Source organism: Brassica rapa, unplaced genomic scaffold, assembly GCF_000309985.2.
Source record: "Brassica rapa cultivar Chiifu-401-42 unplaced genomic scaffold, CAAS_Brap_v3.01 Scaffold0813, whole genome shotgun sequence".
Classification (NCBI taxonomy): domain Eukaryota; kingdom Viridiplantae; phylum Streptophyta; class Magnoliopsida; order Brassicales; family Brassicaceae; genus Brassica; species Brassica rapa.
In genome coordinates, this window is record NW_022610753.1 from 1 (window position 1) to 26,279 (window position 26,279).

Genomic DNA, 26,279 nt, shown 5'->3' on the forward strand with positions numbered 1-26,279 from the left:
CCTTGTCTTATCTCCCATTCTTCACCGGAGTTAGTTCTCAAACGATCAGAGTCACCGGAACAAACAACAACACAATCGGCCTGTTTCTCTTGGCCGGAACTCTCTCTCTCTCCTTCTTTCTCTCTACGTTTTTCTCTGAGTATTTTACTCTGGAATTGGATAATGAAATCGACCTGAGAGCCCCCATATTTATAGAAAACGAGGGGGTTAGTCTTGCCCCACGAACAGGCACGACTTGCTTGCGAATGGGCACCATCGGCCAAGGGTTGTCCCCTTTCGGCCACTTGCATCCCTTCGCCCTTTCTGATTGGGTTTGGGGTCGGTCACAAGCCCAACCCACGCCCCAGGCCTCCTGGACTTAGCCCACGGCCTTGTCCAAAGACCCAACAGCCCATGGCCTCATGGCCGGACCTCACAGCCCGCCACTGACCCGGACCCGGACCATCGGCCTAAAGCCCGGACTCTCAGCTTCCTCAGCTGAGTGAGCTAGTAGTCCAGCTAGTGGAGCTGACTTAGTAGGGACTGAGCTGGTGGGAACTGAACCTAGCTTCATTGAGCTGGCCGAGCTACTCGTCCACTTCGTCCAGCTACCGTCTTACTCGTCCTAGCTGTCTCTTAGCTTGTATAAGGTTAAGTCTAAGTTTCCTTATGTCCTTAACCTTCTTTCTCGACCATGGAACGCTTGCCTTGATGTCCTAAGACTGGCTTGCATGTTCCTCGAACCATGGCCGTCCCGACAATCCTATTCAGGATTGGGGGCGTGACAAGTCTCCCCCCCTTGGGATGGATTCGTCCTCGAATCCGAATCGAATGCTTCCTCGGAAACAAACTGATCCAACCACTCTGGGTACTCTGCTTTCATTCTAGCTTCGGTTTCCAAGTGATTATATCCTGACCATTACAGTCCCAGACGACCTTGACCATCTGGACCGTCTTCTTCCTTGTTGCTTTTTCCATCCTATCTATGATTCGAACTGGCCTCGTTTCCAAGGTTAGGTTCTTACCCAGATTGTCTGGAATGGCAGGAAGAGCGATGTCTTGGTCCGTCAAACATTTCCGAAGTTGGGAGACGTGGAACACATTATGAAATGCGTCCATCTTGGCCGGCAAGTCCAACTTGTAGGCCACCATCCCAACTCTTTCAATGACCTTGAACGGCCCCAAGTATCTCGGGTCTAACTTCCGTCTCCTGGAAATTCGGACTCGTCCTTTGAAGGTAATCATTTTGAGATACACCAAGTCACCTACTTGAAACTCGAGATCTTTCCTCCTTCGATCTGCATAGTTCTTTTGGCGATCTTGTGCCTGTCTCACCTTGTCCCTCAAGAACTTGATCTTTTCGGTTGTCTCTTCGACAATCTCCGGACCAATCATGCTGCGTTCCCCAACTTGGGTCCAGCATAAGGGTGTCCTGCATGGACGCCCATACAGAGCTTCGTATGGCGACATGCAAATACTACTATGGAAACTATTGTTGTAAGCAAATTCTACCAGAGGTAGATGTTTTTCCCAGGAATCACCCCAGTCTAAAACACATGCTCGCAACATATCTTCCAACGTCTGGATCGTACGTTCCGACTGTCCATCAGTCTGTGGGTGATAGGCTGTACTCATGTTCACTCTTGTTCCTAAAGCTTTTGGAAAGCTTTCCAGAAGTAAGATGTAAACCTTGAATCCCTATCTGAAACTATGCTTGCCGGCACACCATGTAGTCGGACGATCTCATCAATGTACTTACGTACAATCTGATCTACCCCATCCGACTTCTTGATAGCCAGGAAGTGTGCTGATTTGGTTAGTCGATCAACTACAACCCAAACCGCATCTTTCTTATTCCTTGTGGTAGGGAACCCGGTCACAAAGTCCATTGTGATGTGATCCCATTTCCATTCCGGAATAGGCAAGCTTTGCAATAACCCACTAGGCACCTGATGTTCTGCTTTGATGAGTTGGCAAGTGGAACACTTGGCCACCCACTCCGCGACATCTGCCTTCATACGGATCCAATGATAGAATTTCTTAAGGTTCTGGTACATCTTGGTCGCACCAGGATGAACCGAGAATTTGGACTTATGAGCCTCCCTCATAATCTCTTCCTTTAGACTTCTATCATTAGGAACACTGATCCGTCCGTTTACTAGGATGGTACCATCCTTTGCAGTCTGGTACTCCGTCCTATCATTCTGAGCAACCTTATTCAGGTTCTCGTCCTGACCTTGAGCCAACCGGATTCGAGTAAGCAGGTCGGCTTGGTTAACCGCCTCCAATCCCAAAGCTTCGGTTGCCGTAGTCAGCACGTTCAGCCGCAGAGCACGGACCATACCGTCCAGGTCATCCGCCTCCCGTTCGGCCGATTCATCAGCCCTCTTCCGGCTCAAAGCGTCTGCTACCAGATTAGCCTTTCCCGGATAGTAGGTGATGTCTAAATCGTAGTCAGCTACGAATTCCATCCACCTCCTCTGCCTTAAGTTTAACTCAGGCTGGGTGAATATATACTTAAGACTCTTATGGTCCGTAAGTATCTGAACTTTGGCGCCATACAAGTATGATCGCCAAATCTTTAAGGCGAATACTACCGCAGCCATTTCGAGATCATGGGTGGGGTAGTTTCCCTCATGTTTCCTCAACTGCCTGGACGCATAGGCAATGACCTTCCCATGCTGGGTCAATACGCAACCTAGTCCTGTGATGGACGCGTCCGTATAGACCACATATGGTTGATCGGCCTCCGGAGCACCAGGACGGGTGCGCTAGTCTGCATGTTCTTAAGTGCGGAGAAACATTCCTCACACTCTTCAGCCCATGTGAACTTAACGTCCTTCCCAGTCAACCGCGTCATAGGCTGAGCCAAGCTTGCGAATCCTTTCACAAACTTCCTATAGTAACCTGCCAGCCCTAAGAAGCTTCTGACTTCCGTGGCACTGCGGGGTCGGGGCCAATCCTTGATTGCCCTGATCTTCTCTGGATCCACCGAGATGCCCTGATCGGAAACAATATGGCCGAGGAACCCAATACTCTTCTGCCAAAAACTGCATTTACTGAGTTTAGCATAGAGTTTGTGTTCTCGTAATCGTTCCAGCACGGCTCTCAAGTGTTTCCTATGAGATTCCTCATCCTTGGAATAAATTAGGATATCATCAATGAAGATGATCACGAATTCATCCAAGAAATCCCGGAACACGCTGTTCATCATTTTCATGAAAGCGGCAGGTGCATTGGTCAGACCGAACGGCATCACTACGAACTCGTAATGACCGTACCTGGTCCTAAATGCCGTCTTCCTAATATCATTTGGCTCTATAGGGATCTGATGATACCCTGAAGCCAAATCAATCTTGGAAAACCACTTGGCTCCTTTGAGTTGATCCAACAGCTCGTCTATCCTGGGCAATGGGTACTTGTTCTTCACAGTGACCCTGTTCAACCCTCGATAGTCGATGCACAGACGCATGCTACCATCCTTCTTTTTCACAAAGAGGACTGGTGCACCCCAAGGGGAGCTACTTGGCCGTATGAACCCCTTGTCAAGGAATTCTTCCAATTGCTTCTTTAGCTCGGCCATCTCGGCCGGAGCCATTCGGTACGGACTCTTGGACAGCGGAGCTGTCCCTGGCTCTAGTTCAATCGTAAATGGATCCGACCTATCAGGGGGGACACCCTGAGGTACCTGGAACACATCTGGGAACTTCGACACCAACGAATCCTCTGAAAGGTCTTTCAGACAGACAGAACTGCCCGGCTCTGTAGTTGTAATTGTAGCCAAAAAGGACTGACAACCCTGTTCCAACATCCGAATCGCTCGAACTGCTGAAACCACTACTTTCTCTTGAGCCGGACACAGACATTGGTACTGGATCGGTCGAAGCCCAGTCTCCAATTGCACACGACCTCTATGGCAATCGAGAGTGGCCCGATACTTTCCCAACCAGTCCATACCTAGGATCACTTCGTGATTCTTTAGGTGGACACAGACCAAATCCACAGGGAATACCTTTCCCTGTATTGACACTGGGATATTTGACATGAGACCTAGTGAGTTCATGGCTTGCCCTCCGGCCGCCCTCACTATCCCAAAATTATCTCCAGCGTCCAGACAGAACAGACCCTTTCCGACCAGTCCCGGACTCACAAAACTATGTGTAGCCCCTGTGTCGAAAAGTACGTGGGTTTCCACACCACCAATCATGAGGGTTCCTAACAGAGACCCCCATCAGAATCCCCTAGACATTCTAGGTTCCATACCAAGCATTTTCTACTTGAATGTAAAAAGAAAAATTTAGGAATTACCAGAGATCGAATCAAACGATCCAGAAGCGCCGTCGTCCCGGGACAGCTCATACACCCTTGGTGTTGTGGTCGGCCTACTCTGGGTCGACTTGCCTGTGTCTCCACGGCCCTTCCCTTGTCCTCCTTGTAGCTTAGGACAGTCCGACTTGTAGTGTCCAGTCTTGCCACATAGGAAGCAAGTCACGGAGCCGCTGCCACTGGACTGGTCTGAGAATCGGTTTGGTCGAGTGCAGTTTTGGATCGTGTGATCCATGCTGCCACATCGCACACAAGCCCCCATGGCCTTCCAGCACTCACCGGGATGATTCTTTCCACACTTGGGACATGTAGGTCGGCCACCAGAGGTCTTACCTCCGTCCACCTGGTCCCACTTCCTCTTTTTATCATTTGTCTTACCCGACGGGCCAGACTGTGACTTAGCCTTAAGCTTAGCTTCTTCAGCCAAGTTAGTCTCTAGCAAAGCCACCCGTTCCACCAGTTCTCCGACGGTGTTGAAAGTGCGGATCGAGCAATGGGTCTTCAGTTCTGGCCTTAGGCCTCGGATGAACCTACGGACCTGGACTGCCTCGTCCTCCAGCTCTCTTCCAACAAACCGTCTGAGCCGGTTGAACTCTTCTTCGTACTCTCGTACGGTCCTGCGGCCTTGGGCCAAATCTAGAAACTGAGCTTCCAGACGATCCCAAGCCTCAGCAGGGAAGTATTTGCGGTTGAACTCAACTTCAAAGTCCGCAAAACTTTCCAAACTCCCATTGGTGCGCTTGTCCACTGCAAGCCACCAATTATGCGCGTCCCCTTCCAGGAAGTGAACCGCAATGTCTCGTCTGTAATCCTCTGGACAGCGAGTTGATTGAAAGTTTCGGACCAGCCTACTCCTCCACTCGTCTGCCACAATAGGGTCGGTGCTACCGGAGAAATGCTTCGTACCCAACCTGGATAAATGTTGAAGCAGACTCAGATAGTCCACCTTCTTTTCAGACTTTTCCGGTGGATCGATCTCGATCACCTCAACCGTTTCCACAACTGGACCATTAGTGTTGGGGGTTGTCGTAGCCACAGGCGTAGCCTGGCCAACCGAGGAGTTCACTAGTGGCGTGAACAGTTGAGCCATAGCCGCCACCTGAGTCCCCATTACCTTCATGGCCTCTAACAAGTCCTCTTTGGACAGTGTTGCGGGCACATTAGCCGTTCCATCGGCCACTCTCTCATGCTGGTCACGATCACGGTTAGCGTTCGAGGATTCCACTTCCTCATCACTCTCCCGATGTTCCTGACCATCCTGTTGCGTCCCCGTAAGGTTAGCCTGATCAGTTGGCAACACGTCTCTAGTGTCAGCCGCGGCCGGATCGGTTTGCAATCCGGATAGATTGGTCCCGTCCATGGCCACTTGACTAGACTGACCGGCTGTTTTCTTACTCCTTCGGGACTTTCCCGACTTGCTTTTTCCAGCCTAAGGATTCAGACAATGTTAGTACGAAACACACTAACATAAACAGAACAAAACAATCCCTAGACTAAGCAATCAAACCTCACCGTGAGACCTAATCAGCTGGCTGTGTGTGTGTGTGTGGACTGCATAACCCAACTATCCTAGAATCAAGCATGCTCTGATACCAACTTGTAAGACCCGAACCCTGGCCTCTCGACCTTATGGAGTCCGCAGGCTTACTTATTAATTTCTTTGCTTGTTTGATCCATTTTAAGTCTTTTATTTACTAAGTCATATTCGAATATGAGGTTCATAAACAAAGGAACAGATTGCACAGCGGAATAACAATGTATAAACTTTGTATTACTTAGAAACATGAGATTCAATACACAACTTCTTAACAGTCTCATAGACAATCACTAGTTCATCCCTAGCATCATCTAACCACACGTTACACAGCCTCTCACTGACCGAGCCTTCACGGCTCCTTCGCTTGACCAGAACCATCCTTAGTTCCTGAAACCACAACCAGATAAGCATTAATCATAACCGAGAATAGAACGGATTGATTCCACAATGCTTGGCTTGGTTCCTAGAACTTAGATAAACCTCAGTCAACATAATCGTAAAACGTATAAACCTACCTACCGTATCCTAAGTCATTCAACCAACCACCCCTTGACTTAGAATCAGATAGATAGTCCAGAATAGATAAACAGAACACACGAACAGATCCGGATCGTCCCCAAAGACCAATCCGTCTAACCGGATAGAATCTAGGTGTGACCGGCCAATGGAGTCCGGCTCAATGGCCCAACGGACTCCCTTACCTGATCCGGCCTTAGGCCTGGATCCAATCGGCCGAGTAAGCCTCAATCGGAAGGCTTAGCAACCGGTCAGACCTTGCGACTCTACCTTGGCTTAGACAAACCGTGACCTTGTCTTAACTAGACAAGCCATAGGCTGATCCATAAGGATCGGTCCTAACCTGTCCCGAAAGACACCGTTTGGAACATGCACCCTTTGGCCATTCGTGCCTCTTGGACACTCATGACTCTTAACAACTCAAGCCCTTTGGGTCATTCCCAACCGTTCGTCCTAACCGCCCAGTCTTGGTGCGATCGGATCATCCGACTAACTGACCCGTGTCTAGGCTAGCGGTTTGGTTATGTTCGGCCAAAGCCTAGGGACGTGTCCCTTGGACTCAACCAACACAACCTTTCGTGTTTAACCAGAGAGAAGAGAAGAGAAACGAATTGAAACAGATAAGGAGAGCCGGATGGGACTTAGGAACCGAGCAGAGCCGCGGTGCGGTTGCATGGACCGTCCGTTCGGTCTGATGGAGTTACGGCCCATCACATACCTTGAGAACCACGTCTGGGTTCTCCATGCTCTTCTCCTTGTCTTGATCTCCCTTTCTTCACCGGAGTTAGTTCTCAAACGATCAGAGTCGCCGGAACACAACACCACCACAATCGGCCTTTCTCTTGGCCGGAACTCTCTCTTTCTCTCTTTCTTTCTCTCTACGTTTTTCTCTGAGTATTTTACTCTGGAATTGGATAATGAAATCGACCAGAGAGCCCCCATATTTATAGAAAACGAGGGGGTAAGTCTTGCCCCACGAACAGGCACGACTTGCTAGCGAATGGGCACCATCGGCCAAGGGTTGTCCCCTTTCGGCCACTTGCATCCCTTCGCCCTTTCTGATTGGGTTTGGGGTCGGTCACAAGCCCAACCCACGCCCCAGGCCTCCTGGACTTAGCCCACGGCCTTGTCCAAAGACCCAACAGCCCATGGCCTCATGGCCGGACCTCACAGCCCGCCACTGACCCGGACCCGGACCATCGGCCTAAAGCCCGGACAGTCCGTCTAGCTGAGATGAGCTGACTCTCAGCTGCCTCAACTGAGTGAGCTAGTAGTCCAGCTAGTGGAGCTGACTTAGTAGGGACTGAGCTGGTGTGAACTGAACCTAGCTTCATTGAGCTGGCCGAGCTACTCGTCCACTTCGTCCAGCAACCGTCTTACTCGTCCTAGCTGTCTCTTAGCTTGTATAAGGTTAAGTCTAAGTTTCCTTATGTCCTTAACCTTCTTTCTCGACCATGGAACGCTTGCCTTGATGTCCTAAGACTGGCTTGCATGTTTCCTCGAACCATGGCCGTCCCGACAATCCTATTCAGGATTGGGGGCGTGACAGTCAGTGTGCTGAGTCCAAGGACCAACGTGCTGATATGTGTACTGATGGACAGCCACGGATGTCCTGTGTGTTCTGACGGACACACATGGACACACACGGACAGCCACAGACGTCTTGTGTGTGCTGATGGACACACACAGACGTTCTGTGTGTGCTGACGGACACACACGGACACACACAAACATCCACGGACGTCCTGTGTGTGCTAACGGACAGCCACTGACAGCCACAGACGTCCTGTGTGTGCTGGCGGACACCCACGGACGTACTGTGTGTACTGAACAGACAGCCCACGTGGACCAAAATCACCCAAACAATCCACAAGAAGGGCAAGCGTGCTGAGTCCAAGGACCAACGTGCTGATAGGTTTACTTATGGACAGCCACAGACATCCTGTGTGTGCTGACGGACATAGACGGACACACACAGACAGCCACACACGTCTTGTGTGTGCTGACGTCCTGTGTGTGCTGAAGGACACGCACAGACGTCTTGTGTGTCATGATGGACACACACGGACACACACGGGCACACACAGACAGCCACGGATGTCCTGTGTGTGCTGACGGACAGCCACGGACAGCCACAGACGTCCTGTGTGTGCTGGCGGACACCCACGGACGTCCTGTGTGTACTGAACAGACTGCCCACGTGGGCCAAAATCACCCAAACAGTCCACGGGATGGGCCAGTGTGCTGAGTCCAAGGACCAAGGTGCTGATATGTGTACCGATGGACAGCCACAAATGTTATGTGTGTGCTGACGGACACAGACGGACACGCACAGACACACACGTACAGCCACGGACGTCCTGTGTGTACTAGCGGACACCCACGGACGTCCTGTGTGTACTGAACAGATAGCCCACGTGGGCCAAAATCACCCGAACAGTCGACGAGAAGGGTCAGCGTGCTGAGTCCAAGGACCAACGTGATGATATGTGTACTGATGGATAGCCACGGACGTCCTGTGTGTGCAGACGGCACACACGGACAGCCATGGACGTCCTGTGTGTGCTGAAGGACACACACAGACGTCCTGTGTGTGCTGACGGACACCCACGGACGTTATGTATGTACTGAACAGACAGCCTACGTGGGCCAAAATCACCCGAACAGTCCACAGGAAGGGCCAACGTGCTGAGTCCAAGGACAAGCGTGCTGATATGTGTACCGATGGACAACCACGGACGTCCTGTGTGTGCTGACAGACACACACGGACACACACGGACACACACGGACAGCGACAAACAGCCACAGACGTCCTATGTGTGCAGACGGACAGCCACAGACAGCCACGGACGTCCTGTGTGCTGGCGGACACCCACGGACGTCCTGTGTGTACTGAACAGACAGCCGACGTGGGCCAAAATCACCCAAACAGTCCACGGGAAGGGCCAGCGTGTTGAGTCGAAGGACCAACTTGCTGATATGTGTACTGATGGACAGGCACGGACGTCCTATGTGTGCTGACAGACACACACGGACACAAACAGACAGCCACAGACGTCCTGTGTGTGCTGGCGGACACCCACAGACGTCCTGTGTGTACTGAACAGACAGCCCACGTGGGCCAAAATCACCCGAACAGTCCACAGGAAGGGTCAGCATGCTGAGTCCAAGGACCAACATGCGGATATGTGTACTGATGGACAGCCACAGACGTCCTAGGTGTGCTGAAGGACAGCCACATAAGTCTTGTGTGTGCTGACGGACACCCGCGGACGTCCTATTTGTGCTGACGAACACCCACAGACAGCCACGGACGTCTTGTGTGTGCTGACGGACACACACGAACGTCCTGTGTGTGCTGACGGACACCCACATACGTCCTGTGTGTACTTAACAGACAGCCCACGTGGGCCAAAATCACCCAAACAGTCCACGGGAAGGGTCAGCGTGCTGAGTCCAAGGACTAACGTGCTGATATGTGTACTGATGGACAGCCACAGACGTCCTGTGTGTGCTGACAGACACACACGGACACACACGGACACACATGGACAGCCAAGGACGTCTTGTGTGTGCTGACGGACACCCATGGACGTCCTGTGTGTACTGAACCGACAGCCCACGTGGGCCAAAATCACCCGAACAGTCCACGGGAAGGGCCAGCGTCCTGAGTCCAAGGACCAGCGTGCTGAGTCCAAGGACCAGCGTGCTGATATGTGCACTGATGGACAGCCATCGACGTCCTATGTATGCTGACGGACACACACGGACACACACAGACAGCCACGGACACCCACGGACGTCCTGTGTTTACTGAACAGACTGCCCACGTGGGCCAAAATCACCCAAACAGTCCACGGGAAGGGCCAGCGTGCTGAGTCCAAGGACCACTGTGCTGATATGTGTACTGACGGACAGCCACGGACGTCCTGTGTGTGCTGACGGACACACACGGACAGCCATGGACGTCCTGTGTGTGCTGATGGACACACACGGACACACACGTACAGCCACGGACGTCTTGTGTGTGCTGACAGACACCCACGGACTTCCTGTGTGTTCTGAACAGACAGCCCACGTGGGCCAAAATCACCCAAACAGTCCACGGGAAGGGCCAGCGTGTTGAGTCCAAGGACCAACATGCTGATATGTGTACTGATGGACAGCCACGGACGTCCTGTGTGTGCTGACGGACACAGACGGACACACACGGACACAAACAGACAGCCATGGACGTCATGTGTGTGCTGGCGGACACCCACAGACGTCCTGTGTGTACTGGACAGCCACAGACGTCCTGTGTGTGCTGACGGACACACACGGACAGCCACAGAAGTCTTTTGTGTGCTGACGGACACCCACAGACGTCCTGTGTGTGCTGACGGACACCCACAGACGTCCTGTGTGTACTTAACAGACAGCCCACGTGGGCCAAAATCACCCAAACAGTCCACGGGAAGGGTCAGCGTGCTGAGTCCAAGGACTAACGTGCTGATATGTGTACTGATGGACAGCAACAGACGTCTTGTGTGTGCTGACGGACACACACGGACACACACTGTAACACCCCGATCCGGCCGACTAGGCCGTGGTCGAAGCCTTACGTCGCTCGGTCCACTTCCTGCCGAACCTCTTAATTTTTGCCCTTTAGTTATAATATCGCCTAAAGGCGAGGGCTAACTTAAACCTTAGCTAAATACTTCCCTAGTCATTAATAGCATAGATCCTTTCAACAGATACACAGCAGTTTATTCTCTAATTAACCATTGGTCTAAAACCAATCTAACACTTGTCTGGTCGAACCACCTTAGCCTTGGCCAGTTTACTCAACTACCAATTAGCTTAAAGGTCAATCCTAAACCCAAACCAAGCCATACGATGCTGAGGTTCCATTCCCCTAAACCGTTCTATCTAGATCTACATAAGTAAATTCTAGATCATACCTTTGCCACATCTATGGAGCTTATTAGCTCATCGGTCCTCCATTGACTTGAATTGCTCTTGCTTAACAGCTGGACCACGATCACTCAATGATCTTACTTAAGGTCCTTATCTTGACTCCTGCATCAAACAACTCCCCTAGGTACTTAGTCATTCAACCAACCATCCCCACAGACATAAGCAACCTTTGAGAAGTCTTCGAAAGGATAAGGATATGTATTTGGCCTATCTCGGCTCAAGCACAATCCGAAATCCTTTTGCCTTATAGGCAATTGTACCAAGTCCATCTTCTGGACTGAGAAAGCTCATGAGATCCTAAGTCAATCAACCAACCATCCTCACATGACTTGGAACTGATGAGTCATCATCTGGCCTGACCGGCCTTGGGACTTAACCTAGACAACATATATGACTTGTTCATACCAACCGATGCATTCATTAATCAGGTTAGTACCGACACCTTGAACCATCATTCAGAGGTCAGGTCGTCCATACTCAACCATGATCAGATCTTACACGGCCTTCCTTGAACAATCACACTTAGGCTCAATATCTATGGTCTACGACACATAGTACTAGCCACACACATCGTCATGACACTTAGCCAATCTCGAAGCTATCAACACCAAGGTTGATATCTAGAAGCATCAATCAATACTCTTACTCCTGCAACGTGAATAGTGTTTGGCCATCGAACCATCGTCATAAAACATGATCCGACCACTAGACTTGATAAGCCATCGTCCACTTAGCATGTACTGATATAACTGGCCTTCCATTGCCATCATGTGGGTCTACGCCCTACATAAGGCATATGGCGCCTATCCTACTCACCAACCCAAAGTTGATTGTAAGATATCCCAGTTAGCCTTTACGGCTAGAACCATCCAACCATAGCTGGATCGTCCATAGTCTCGTCTAACCGTTTGGTTAAGATCTAGGTGCGATCATGCGCGCGCCTAACTCGTCGGTTATGGACCACGACCTCATTACTCAACCAGAACCACGGTTATAACCAATCCCAACACATCAACAAGGCCACGCCAATGTACAGGAGGAGTAGAAGAAGAAATAGATGAAAAGAATAAGAAGAATAGGACACAATCCAAACGCCCATGGCTAGACCGGTTCAGACTGTCCGATGGTCTTAGCCGATGAGTCGGTGGTTACCCCACTGACCCTATCTGACTGAACCACGGGGTTGGAGTCCTTCTCCAGACCTTTCTCTATGCCTTGGGTATCCATAACCACACGGCCTCCTCTCTCCTAAACCGTTCTCCTTGCCGGAGATACTAAACCACCACAACCGAGCCTTTTCCGGCTTGGATCCTCGGTTCTCATTGAGGGATCCCTTTGTTTAGGACGTGTGTCCTTTGTCTCAGACAGAATGAGACTGAATAATACTGAATGCCTTGATCTCTGGTCGTGCGTCCTATATATAGGCAACCAAAGGTCATGTGTGAAGGGACACATCCCTTCGAAGCATCCTTTTGGGACAGATCTTGGGCATCGATTACAATCAACGGTCCAGATTGTACCTGTTCGGAAATGGAAGGTTCCAGACCTTATAGGCACGTACAACCCAAGCGCAGACTTGATACCCAAGCCCATGGCCTGTCCACAAGAGCCCAACGACTCATGGACCACATGGCCGGACCTCATGGCCCGCCACTGACCCAGACCCGGACCATCGGCCCGAAACCCAAACAGTCCGTCGAGCTGAGATGAGCTGACTCCCAGCTGCCTCAGCTGAGTGAGCTAGTAGTCCAGCTGGTTGAGCTGACTTAACTTGGAACGAGCTAGGCTGAGCTTGACCGAGCTATGTCTAGCTGATCGAGCTTCTCGTAAGCATCGCCCAGCTTCTGTACAACTTATCCTAGCTGACTTCTTTCTCTTATAAGGTTAAGTCTCAGCATCCTGACGTCCTTAACCTTCTATCTTGGCCATGGAACGCTTGCCTTAAGGTCCTAAGACCGGCTGGTTCGTTTCCTCGAACCATGGCCGTCCCGACGGTCCTTATCCAGGATCGCGGATGTTACAAGTCTCCCCCACTTGAAATGTATTCGTCCTCGAATCCGGTGGTGATTATATCTTGTCCCAAGACAAAATATTCCAACCGACTTATTCTAGTCTTGATCAGGGAATAAAACAAGTTTGATTCAGATCCACCAATTGACCACTTCGATGATCAAGTTCCTTTGACCATCGTTGTACAGGTCTCCCCCACTTAATAAGTATTTAACAACAAAAATCCTATCAAGTGGTCCTTTCTGGTTTCGCTGATGGCACCCTTACTTGTCTAATTCGACCACAGTCAAGAGTCCATCAAGCATCCATTCAAGTGATACTTGTAAATCCATCCAAAGACATTCTTTGTGTCACTGACCGAACTCTCCAGGTTGCGGTCCTTGTATCCAACAAGTCTGTGTCTTTCTTTTGAATATCGTCTTCTTTAGACTTTATTCTTTCGCTGATCATAGTCCATGACTATATCATAACCAGTCCGTAGGAACATGCTGCATACTCGAGCCTTAGTAGATTTGGCCAATCCCCACACCACTCGATGTACGATTCAAGTCCTCATGAACTTGTTCCAATCTTTAGGCTGCTCGTCCTACAACGAGTCCTAACAGATTGTTATGGTTCTTTTGTCCTTCATGGAAAATAAGGTTCATGACCTCAGCCACAACGTACTGGATCATCCCCTTAACCAGCCACGACCTTTTCAGGCTTGGCCACATTGCGATCTTAGTCCCTCCAGACTAAAAACCCCTCAGACTTGACACTGGACTTTGTCATAATTCGATCCTGGTCCATTTATGGACGTGATCGTATTCCGGTCCTGGTCCACTCAGGGACTCGACCGTTTCACCCTGACCATAGGTCCATCTCCGAATAGGTCGTGGCCTGATCCTCATCCATTACTGGACTTGATCATTCTCAACCGTAGGTCAAACTCCGACTTGGTTGTACTACGACCATGGTCCTCTCTCGGACATGGTCAACTTTGGCTCTGCCATCTCGGCCGGAGCCAAAGAAATGGACTCTAGGACAGCGGAACTGTCCCTGGTTCCAGTTCAATCAGAAAGGGATCGGACCTATCAGGGGGGACACCTTGTAGCGCCTGAAACACATCCTGGAACTCGGACACCAACGAATCCTCGCGTGGGTCTAGCAGAAAACCAGAACTGTCAGGCTCTGTAGTTGTAATTGTAGCCAAGAATGACTGACAACCCTGTTCCAGCATCCGAATCGCTCGAACTGCTGAAACCACTACTTTCTCTTGAGCCTGACACAGACCTTGGTACTCTACCGGGTGAAGTCCATTCTCCAATTGCACACGACCCTTATGGCAATCGAGAGTGGCTCGGTACTTTCCCAATCAGTCCATGCCTAAGATCACTATTGATTCTTTAGGTGGACACCGACCCGATTCACAGGGAAGACCTTTCCCTGGATCTGTACGGGATATTCGACATGAGACCTAGTGAGTTCATGGCTTGCCCACTGGCTGCCCTCACTATCCCAAAATTATCACCTGCATCCAGACAGAACAAACCCTTTCCGACCAGTCCCGGACTCACAAAACCTATGTGTAGCCCTGCGTCGGAAAGTACGTGGGTTTTTACCCCACCGACCGTGAGGGTTCCTATCAGAGACCCCATCAGAATCCCCTAGACCACATTCTAGGTTCCAGACCAAGCATTACTACTTGAATGTAAAAAGATAAATTTAGAGATTGCCAGAGATCGAATCAAAAGATCCGGAAGCTCCGTCGTCTCGTGACAGTTCATACACCCTCGGTGTTGTGGTTGGTTTGCCTTGGGACGCCTTGCCTGTGTCTCCAGGGCCCTTCCCCTGACTTCCTTGCAGCTTGGGACACTCCGATTTGAAATGTCCTTGCTGGCCACAATGGAAACAAGTCATCTGGCCGCTTCTACCAGACGGGTTCGGTCGAGGACAGTTCTGAACCCCATGGTCCATGCTGCCACAACAAACACAAGCCCCCTTGGCCTTCCAGCACTCACCAGGATGGGTCCGTCAATATTTGGAACACGCAGGTCGGCCACCAGAGGTCTTGCCTCCGTCCACCCGGTCCCATTTTCTCTTTTTATCATTAGTTTTGCCCGATGGGACAGACTGTGGCTTAGCCTTAAGCTTAGCTTTTTCAGCCAAGTTAGACTCCAACAAAGCCACCCGTTCCACTTGCAGTGGGTACCTAGATAAGTAGGATTTCGGTTTGATCACACATTTGGAAAACGTCCCATACCATTCTCCAAAGCGTCTTACTATTGCGAATGCTCACACCATTCACAACAGCAACTATAATATACCTCAATCCCCATCATACTGAGATACTTAACATCATGTTCTTCCAATGATTGGAACGAACACCCGGAGTTTCCTCATTCTTTCTTTGGACGGATTCAGATTGGAATTGATTCATTCCATCTGACTCGATCAATGGAAACCTACCTTAACTTATACCGAGTCCTAACTGATCCATCTGATCAGAAGTCCACTCGTGTACTGGTCATGTAGTGTATCCCTTGAGTCAGATTTTAATATTGCATATGCTTTACTTATTATGAACGACCATCAAGGGATAACACTTAACTTCAGTAGAATGCTGCACGTTTATTTCAACCTAAGCCACTCTCTGGTCCATGTTACTTCCCTTGTTTAGGTCATCCATAAACAAGTCTAGCATTGCTTCCATCCCTTCCAACCCGTCTATTACTTCTAAATAATAGATCGACCAACCTTTCTGTTTTTAGGTTCTTGCCCTTGGAAAATGTATCTTGGCTAAGCCGGTTCATCTTAGAATTCCCACATTCACAAGCATAATACCCTAGCTTACCTCAACTCTTTCTTGGCTCACCCCAACTAAGGTTTCATAGTCATCATAGATTTGGAAATAATTTCGGTATGGAACGCATAATCATAGAGCGTTGTCCTAAACAGGATCAACCTGGCTCTGATACCAACTTGTAACACCCCGATCCGGCCGACTAGGCCGTGGTCGAAGCCTTACGTCGCTCGGTCCACTTCCTGGCCGAACCTCTTAATTTTTGCCCTTTATTTATAATATCGCCTAAAGGCAAGGGCTAACTTAAACCTTAGCTAAAGACTTCCCTAGTCATTAATAGCATAGATCCTTTCAACAGATACGCAGCGGATTATTCTCTAATTAACCATTGGTCTAAAACCAATCTAACACTTGTCTGGCCGAATCACCTTAGCCTTGGCCAGTTTACTCAACTACCAATTAGCTTAAAGGTCAATCCTAAACCCAAACCAAGCCATACGATTCTGAGGTTCCATTCCCCTAAACCATTCTATCTAGATCTACATAAGTAAATGCTAGATCATACCTTTGCCACATCTATGGAGCTTATTAGCTCATCGGTCCTCCATTGACTTGAATTGCTCTTGCTTAACAGCTGGACCACGATCACTCAATCATCTTACTTAAGGTCCTTATCTTGACTCCTGCATCAAACAACTCCCCTAGGTACTTAGTCATTCAACCAACCATCCCCACAGACATAAGTAACCTTTGAGAAGTCTTCGAAAGGATAAGGATATGTATTTGGCCTATCTCGGCTCAAGCACAATCCGAAATCCTTTTGCCTTATAGGCAATAGTACCAAGTCCATCTTCTGGACTGACAAAGCTCATGAGATCCTAAGTCAATCAACCAACCATCCTCACATGACTTGGAACTGATGAGTCATCATCTGGCCTGACCGGCCTTGGGACTTAACCCAGACAACATATATGACTTGTTCATATGATATATGGTGTTTTTCACATCATTGTATAGGTGTTTTTGTATTGATTCGAGTCCTTAATCCGAGTCAGTCTAGTCCTTTTTGATCTTTTACAGGTCTGGAGTTGGTAGAAGAATGAAGAGAGCGTGCTTGAAGAGAAGCTGACCTTTTGGAGCATTTTGCGGAGAACACTCAAGACGAACAGTCCTGAGACTGTTCTCAAGCAGAACAAGCAGACGGAGTGATCCCGAGGTTGCTCCCGACAAATAAGGAAGCTTCTATTTTGGGAATTAAGGCCTTGTTGCCCTAATTTCTTTTCTACCTATTGGCGCCTCCATATAAAGACGCCACCTATCCTATTTTATTTCTTACGCTAGTTTTTACAAGAGAACTATTAGCTTTTGCGATCTGCAACTTGTAAGGGAGAAGAATCCATTCTCTCATAGAGAAGACCATCTGAACCCTTGTTTACTACTCTTATTATTATGCAGTTTCATTCAGTATCTATGTCTTTGATTGCTTGCATCATGATTGAGTAGTGATCTAGCTCGCCTAGGGTTTTTAGGGTGTTGAAATATGAGCTAAACATAGATAAGTTATCCTTGATTATTCTTCATCCATACTATTCTTAAGGCTTCCATTAACCTGATCACTTGATGTTAGATCCTAAGTTTATCGCCTAGCTAACCGTTTAGGAGAAAGCTTGACATGTATTGGATGAGCTTAGTATCCCTAATCAGCGAAAGTAGATATTAGGGTAGTAAGTGAACTGATCAGACCTGACCTCTAAGGCTTGCAGTCGTTTCTCATCTCAACGACAGTTAGATGATGGGATCGACCAGCAAAGAGATCACCACCACGACAGTGGGGTGTTCCAGCTGAGTGATCCAAGTTCTAGAAAGTACTGCACCGCGCTTGAATAATTGTTTGGCTCTGGCTCAACACCCAATGAAATACCCTAGGTTAGCTTCCTGTTAAATTGAATCAATCTCTAGTTTACTTGTCTTCCGCGTCACCAATTGAATTGAAAACCATTTTCTTCTTAGCTTGATATTGAAATTTATAAGAGTAAAGTGTAGACTGGTCCTCTGGATTGAATCTAAAAGTACTATAATCACAACTGTTAACTTGGCAGTAGCAAAGATTCATATTTAGTGTATCAAGTTTTGGCGCCGTTGCGACGGGGACCAGATTTTTTTACCTCTACTTTTCGGTTTCATTTTAAGTCTAAGATATCTAACTCGCCTCTGTTTCTTGTTACAGCTAATGATCCAGGTGCATGACCAGTAGACATACTCGGAGCAACGCACAAGGACCATTGCATCAGCTCACCAACGAAGAACTAGCGAGATTAGAACGTCAGAACCGTCAACTGCCTAGACCTACAAGCACCAACATGGGTGATCACCAGGATGATCTTACTGCTGCATTTGCACTCATGCAACAACAGATGCAGCAGATGCAGCAAACTATCCAAGCAAACGCTGCAAACCAACGGAATGCACCGGAGGAAGTTGATCAGATTGGCCAAAGGAATCTATTGCGTAATCTACCTGCTACGCGATCCGCCATCAACCCTCCACCTTGCACTAGACAAGACTTCGAGATCAAGCCCGCCTTGATAGGTCTGGTGCAGAGGAAGATCTTCAACGGACTTCCTGCGGAAATACCGATGGACCACATTGAAAACATTGAGAAGATGTGTGGGTTCACTAAGGCGAATGGAGTACCACCAGATTACATCAAGTGTACCTTGTTCCCTTTCTCTCTCGATGGGAAGGCTGCTCGCTGGCTAGATTCCCTACAACCTGGATCGCTCACCACATGGGAACAAGTCAGATCCGCTTTCTTGAGCCACTTCTACACAAAATCAAAGACGGCAGCTCTGAGACAGAAGATCGCCACCTTTAAACAGCTGGTAGATGAGCCGTTCTGCGACGCATGGGAGCGATTCAACGTCTACCGCAGGGAGTGCCCACATCACGGTTTTGAAGAAGATTATCTACTCGGAGTTTTCTACGATGGAGTAGGTTGGGAGTACATGAATGCTTTAAACTCAGCCAGTAATGGAGATTTCATGACCCAATCCACTCAAGGCGCTTTCGCATTAATTGAGAACATGGCCTCAAGCTCAGCTGACAGCAACCGAGAGACTGACCGCACCCAAAAGGTGAACAGCATCGACAATAACAAAATAGATGAGCTCTTCGCCAAGGTCGATCAGCTGATTAAGAGTAATCAGAACCATGTCTTCATCATGGAAGAGTCTCCTCAGGATAAAGGAACCACAGACACTACATCAGAAGCGGACCATGCGACTGAGGACCACCATGAGGTTAGCTATGTGAATGGGCAAGGATGGCAGTTTAAGAACTATCACCCGAACCCTAACGTGAGGAACAACCCCCACCTGTTCAACAACCCTAAACCCGATGGTAATGCAGAAAATGCTCAAGGCAATCAGGTTCAGAACAGTGGCTACCAACGGGGGTATGGAAATCAAGGAAGAACCTTTGTCCTCAGCCCAGCTCAGAATACTCAGTTCCACAACCAGAAACAACCGACTAACCAGCAGCCTGCACAGCCTGCTCAAACTGCTCCTCAGGACGAGATGAAGAGTCTCGCCAATATGATGAGCCAGCTGCTCCAAGGACAGCAGATTCATGGAAAAGCATTGAATCAGGTCACAAACGACATCAATACCCGAATGAATCACATGTTCAATGACCTGAGTGCCAAATATGATAATGTCTCGAGCCATATGAGGCAGATGGATATTCAGATTGCTCAGACTGCTGAGAGTGTGAAGAGACAGCAAGGCACTCTTCCTGGAAAAACAGATAAAAATCCCAAGGAGTGTAATGCAGTCGCGCTTAGGAGTGGGAAGCAGTTAACTGATCTGGCACCCAAGAGATTCACAACAGCTGAAAAGGGGAAGCAGAAAGAATCAGAACAGCCACCTGTAACCGCACCAGCAGACGAGGAAGAAGCAGAGCTTCCTGCTAAACATACTCCGACCCCTACAGAGCAGCCTACTGTGGTTGTTCGCCCAGCGGTAGAACCTGTTCCCACCCGTTACTATGTGCCTAAGGTTCCATACCCTGTTCCTGCTAAGGCCACACGCAAGGACAAGGAGGAGATGAAATGTAGGAAGATGCTGGAAGACTTAACAGTTAGACTCCCTCTCATGAGTGCAATCCAGATGATGCCATCCATGAGTAGCTTTGTGAAAGGACTGATTTCTGGAAAAATAACCGATGACAGTGAGTTCATGGTGGTCTCTAAAGAGTGCAGCGCTGTTCTCCAGAACAAAAGGATCAAGAAGATGGGTGATCCTGGAAAATTTGTCCTATCCATCCAAATAGGGAGAACAGTCTTCTCGTGTTCGCTAGTCGATCTGGGATCAAGCATCAACCTCATGCCATACTCTGTGGCTAAGCGCCTTGGATTCACGGATTTCAAACCTACCAGGATGTCCCTAGTGTTTGCTGATCGATCAGTGAAATCTCCAGTCGAAATTATCGAGGATATCCAAGTACTGGTTGGGAACACACTTGTCCCTGCCGATTTCATTGTTCTGGAACTCGAGGAAGAATCAAAGGATCCTCTGATCCTAGGCAGACCATTCCTATGCACTGTCGGAGCTATCATAGATGTGCGACAGGGAAAAATCGATCTCCACCTAGGAGACATCGTGATGAGGTTCGAGATGAATCAGATGCTCAAGAAACCTATGCTGGATGGACAAACCTTCACTGTCCAAGAGGAGGGTGATCCGCTGGAACCGAGTGACCAGATGATTGAGGAGATCCTTATAGATGATCCGCTGGAACTAGCCTTGACTAGAGCTGAAGCAGAACAGAATGTCCAGAACATCGATGCTGATGGGTACGCTAAGATGTTGGACTCCGCCAGAACCATGGAAAGATTAGTGGCATATCTCAGTCTGGGGGAGAACAATGCCTCAGACTCATCAAGTGCGCCTGTTCCACCAAGTAGGAACAATGACCCGTGGAGTGAATCCAAAGCTCCAAAAGTCGAGCTCAAAACACTCCCTAAGGGGCTCAGGTACGCATTTCTTGGACCAAATTCTACATACCCAGTAATCGTAAATGCTGATCTGAACAATGCTGAAACTGCTCTTCTCTTATGCGAACTTAGAAAATATCGAAAGGCATTAGGATATTCTCTAGCTGATATACCTGGCATTTCACCTGATCTGTGCATGCATAGAATACACCTAGAAGATGAATCAATGACTTCTGTAGAACATCAGAGGAGGTTAAACCCAAATCTGAAAGATGTTGTAAAGAAAGAGATAATGAAACTTTTAGAAGCTGGTGTAATTTATGCGATCTCTGATAGTAAGTGGGTTAGTCCTGTTCATGTAGTGCCTAAGAAAGGAGGGATCACTGTTATAACAAATGAAAAGAATGAATTAATCCCTACTAGAACAGTAACTGGTCATCGCATGTGCATTGATTTCCGTAAATTGAATGCTGCGACTCGCAAGGATCACTTTCCACTCCCTTCATTGATCAAATGCTTGAAAGATTGGCTAACCACCCTTACTATTGCTTTTTAGATGGTTATTCAGGTTTCTTTCAGATTCCCATCCACCCAGACGATCAAGAAAAGACGACGTTCACATGTCCTTACGGAACATACGCCTACAGGAGAATGCCTTTCGGGCTGTGCAATGCTCCAGCGACCTTTCAACGCTGCATGATGTCAATTTTCACTGATCTAATTGAAGACATAATGGAAGTTTTCATGGACGATTTCAGCGTCTATGGGAGCTCCTTTAGTGTCTGTTTGTCAAACTTGTGCAGGGTTCTGAAGCGATGCGAGGAGAAGCATCTCGTGCTGAATTGGGAAAAATGCCATTTCATGGTCAGAGATGGAATTGTTTTAGGACATAAGATTTCAGAAAAAGGCATCGAAGTGGACAAGGCAAAGATCGATATCATGATGAGTCTGCAACCCCCAACTTCAGTGAGGGGAATAAAAAGTTTTTTGGGACATGCTGGTTTTTACAGAAGATTCATCCAGGACTTCTCAAGAATCGCAAGACCACTCACTAGACTGCTCTGCAAGGAAACAAAGTTCGATTTCGACAACGAGTGCTTAGCTTCATTTCACACGATCAAGGGAGCTCTAGTCAGTGCACCGGTTGTCCAACCCCCAGATTGGGACCTCCCTTTCGAGATCATGACGGACGCGAGTGACTTTGCAGTGGGAGCAGTGCTTGGACAGCGGAAGGATAAAAAGCTCCATGTGATCTACTACGCGAGCAAGACACTGGATGAAGCTCAATGTAGGTATGCTACCACAGAGAAGGAACTCCTGGCCATCGTCTATGCTTTTGAGAAGTTCCGATCATATCTAGTTGGGTCTAAGGTGATAGTCCACACGGATCATGCAGCTCTCAAGTACCTGCTCACGAAAAAAGATGCCAAACCGCGACTCCTGAGATGGATTCTCCTCCTCCAGGAATTTGACCTGGAAATAAGAGACAAGAAGGGGTAGAAAATGGAGTAGCGGACCACCTTTCCAGAATGAAAATAAACGATGATACAGTGATTGACGAAGAACAACCAGTGGAACACGTCAGTGCGATTGGTCTTTGCTACGCGGAACAACCAATGCGCATAGAAACAGCTTGTCCTTCGCAACCAGAGCAGTTTGTGGCAGCAATCCAGAAGCAATATCCTGATCTACCGTGGTTTGCTGAGATTGCAAATTTCTTAGCTGCTGAAAAGGAGCCTCAGAAGTTCACGGGAACGAGAAGAGGAAATTCTTAAGAGAAGCAAGACACTACTTCTGGGATGGGCCTTATCTATACCGACAATGCAAGGATGGGATCTTTAGACGATGCGTTCCGGAGGCTGAAATTCCAGGGATCCTACACCACTGCCACGGATCTTCCTACGCTGGACACTTCGCCACATTCAAAACAGTCTCCAAAATTCTCCAAGCGGGATTCTGGTGGCCAACAATGTTCAGTGATGCTCACGCTTTCATATCCAGATGCAACGCATGCCAGCGAATGGGCAGTGTCAGCAAAAGGAATGAGATGCCTCAGAACTACATATTGGAAGTAGAAGTGTTCGACTGCTGGGGAATAGATTTTATGGGACCTTTCCCACCTTCTCACAAGAACGAGTACATCCTGGTTGCAGTCGACTATGTCTCTAAGTGGGTAGAAGCAATTGCTAGTCCGACCAACGACGCACGAGTTGTAACCAAGATGTTCACCTCCATCATCTTTCCAAGATTTGGAGTACCTAGAGTGGTTATCAGCGATGGTGGAACTCACTTCATCAACAGAGTGTTCCAAGGATTACTGAGCAAGAACGGCGTGAAACACAAGGTTGCAACCGCCTATCATCCCCAAACGAGTGGCCAAGTGGAAATTTCCAACAGAGAGATCAAGAACATTCTGCAGAAAACAGTCAATACCACGCGTAAGGATTGGTCCATCAAGCTTGGCGACGCTCTCTGGGCCTACAGAACAGCCTATAAAACCCCGTTAGGGACAACTCCCTATCATCTGGTCTACGGCAAGGCATGTCACCTACCTGTGGAGCTAGAGTATAAGGCAGCTTGGGCTGTCAAGCTGCTTAACTTCGATATCAACCTGCTAAGGAGAGGCGAACAATTCAGATCCATGAGTTGGAGGAGATTAGGCATCTGGCCTATGAGAGCTCCAAAATCTACAAAGAAAAAACCAAGGCATTCCATGACAAACGGATCATCAGCAGAAGTTTTGCTCCGAATGATCAGGTCTTACTCTTCAACTCAAGGATTAAGCTATTCCCTGGAAAGCTAAAATCCAGATGGTCAGGACCTTTCACCATCAAGGAGGTTCGCCCCTATGGAGCTGTTGTGTTGCTGGACACAAGAGGAGGAGAATTTGTTGTTAATGGGCAGCGCCTCAAGCCTTACCTTGCTGATACAACAATCGCTGAAGGTGTAGAAATACCCTTAAGTGATCCCCTTCAAGCCTAATCGGCTCACAAAAGTCAAGCTAGTGACTGAAAAGAAGCGCTTGGTGGGAGGCAACCCACTGGTGAGTGTAAATATTTCTTTTATTTCTTAAAAAAAAAAAACAAAAACTAACTTGCAGGAAGAAAATCAAGAAAATCGAGCACTTCTCAGCAGAACACTCCGGCGCTTGTTCCACTGATTGTTCCCAGGTAAGTGCTCGAACAAAAAAAAAAGAGAAAATGGGAAATGGCCTATTTAAGGCCCACTAACTTTACCCCCCCCCCCCCATTATATCTAGAGCCGCAAACCAACCTCAAGGAACCCTAAATCGAAAACTCTCATTTCCTATTCTTCTTCATCGATTTTGCTCTAATCTCTTGGATCCTCTCGAGATCGGTTTGGTTTTGCAGGAATCACCTATCCGATCAAGGTAACCGCTCAGATCCCCTTCCCCTTCGCGCATCAAAAACGCGGTTTGGAAGTGTCTCCTCGAATCCTCGTTACCTTTTGCTTAGCGATTTGATGTTAGATTGTAGCTATAGATTTCACATTTGCTACTAAGGTCTAATTTGTGCTTGATTAAACGGAATAGGAACATATTTGTTGATTGCGGTTCTTGAGAAATTGCGATTGAGTTAGGGCAAAATGTTAAACCTAAGCGGTTGTGGGTTGTTTAGGAATTGCTGGACTTGGGCAGAATTGAGAGATTGGAATGTCCCATCGTTTCTGAACAACCGTAGAGCATGGCTAATTTGGAAATTGATTTTGTTTTGCAGATGCCTCCAAGAACAAGGAACCCTAAAGCACTCAAGGCCTCTCGTGGAGCAGCCACGCCTTCTCACTCCGCGAACGTCCCATCCTCCTACCCATGGCCGAACAAGGCTGAGGGTCAACCGATCAACATCAATGACCCACTACTCCTTGACTACAATTGTGAGGGTGGGACAAGGAGTCCGCAGCAAGGTACAACAGGCTTCTCGCAGCAGAGATCCTGCCCACACGATTTGCTCACGCGGAGACCTTAGCTGTTCTTGGTCTCGAGTCTGATGTGTTCGAGACGCTCGACGTCATGGGCCTCGCTCCTCTCTGCTACCAAGCCCAAGTTCTCTATCCAGATTTGGTTCGCCAAGTGCTCGCAACAGCTCAGATTACTTACCAGAACCCAACTGCGCCAACGTACGAGAACTGCTACTTCTCCTTCATGGCTGACGGCAAGTTCTGCTCCATCTCTCTCCACGATCTAAACGAACTACTCGAGATCGCAGACACGCCAAGAGAGGTCTCAGTTGACAAAAAGTTCGCGCCAGCAAACGCATTTTGGGATCTCATTGCGACAGGGAAGTTCACTTCTCGCAAGGCTTATCAATCACAAATCCGAAACCCCACTCTGCGTATCATTGCCAAGATCGTCTCGAACATCCTATTCGCAAAGGAACACACCTCCAAGGTCACAAACGGAGAGCTGCAGGTTCTATACACCGGCTCGAGGATGAGATCCGTAGAGACAGAGTCATACCGATACAGACTGTGAAAACAAACCCTGGATTCCTTCTCATCACGATGCTCTCTGAGCGCAAGGATTCCATGGTCCGAACGGAAGACAAGAAAGACCGCTGCAGCAGTGTTCTCACACCCTTGTTCAAACGCTTCAACATCGACCTGGATTCCTACACGGTTGTTCCTGAGCTTGAGTACATTGACACCGCCTACTTGATCACATGCCACATCCTGCGCGACGAAAGCACATACAAGTTCGCAGACAAGGACGGGATCACTCTCTACTGCAAGCTCCCTCTTCCAGGGTTAACAGACTTCACAACCTTGGAAAACATAGTGTTCTTGCCCAACGCAGAACACTTGTGCGACGACCCCCGTGCGCCAATTCCAGATGAGAATGCGGCCAGGATGATGTGGAGGACATGGCTCCACCTGCTGATGGTGCTTACGACCTAGAGGACCTCACGGATGTTACAGATGACCACGCCTACAGACGTTGGATGGTGGACTCCCAGAAGAAAAAAAGCCTCATGAAGAGGATCCTCAGAGCACTCACTGGAGGCTGCATCAGAAGTCAGGTTGAGCAGACGACGCAAGGAACAAGGCGCCCAGGCAAAGAACCAGCGGGCACTTCAACTAGAGAAGAGAGACTTCCGAGGAACCGGAGAACAGCCGGCCACTCCAGCAGCGGCGATTCAGACTGAGTCCGAACGGACTA

At 48.6% G+C, this 26,279-nt stretch overlaps 1 non-coding gene across 1 annotated transcript; it reads right to left on the reverse strand.

The window, feature by feature from the left end:
* Positions 1-18,956: 18,956 nt before the first annotated feature.
* LOC117131049 lies at positions 18,957-19,063 on the reverse strand. The gene has a single exon (XR_004454270.1). It is a non-coding gene; the product is annotated as a small nucleolar RNA R71 (small nucleolar RNA).
* Positions 19,064-26,279: the final 7,216 nt, after the last annotated feature.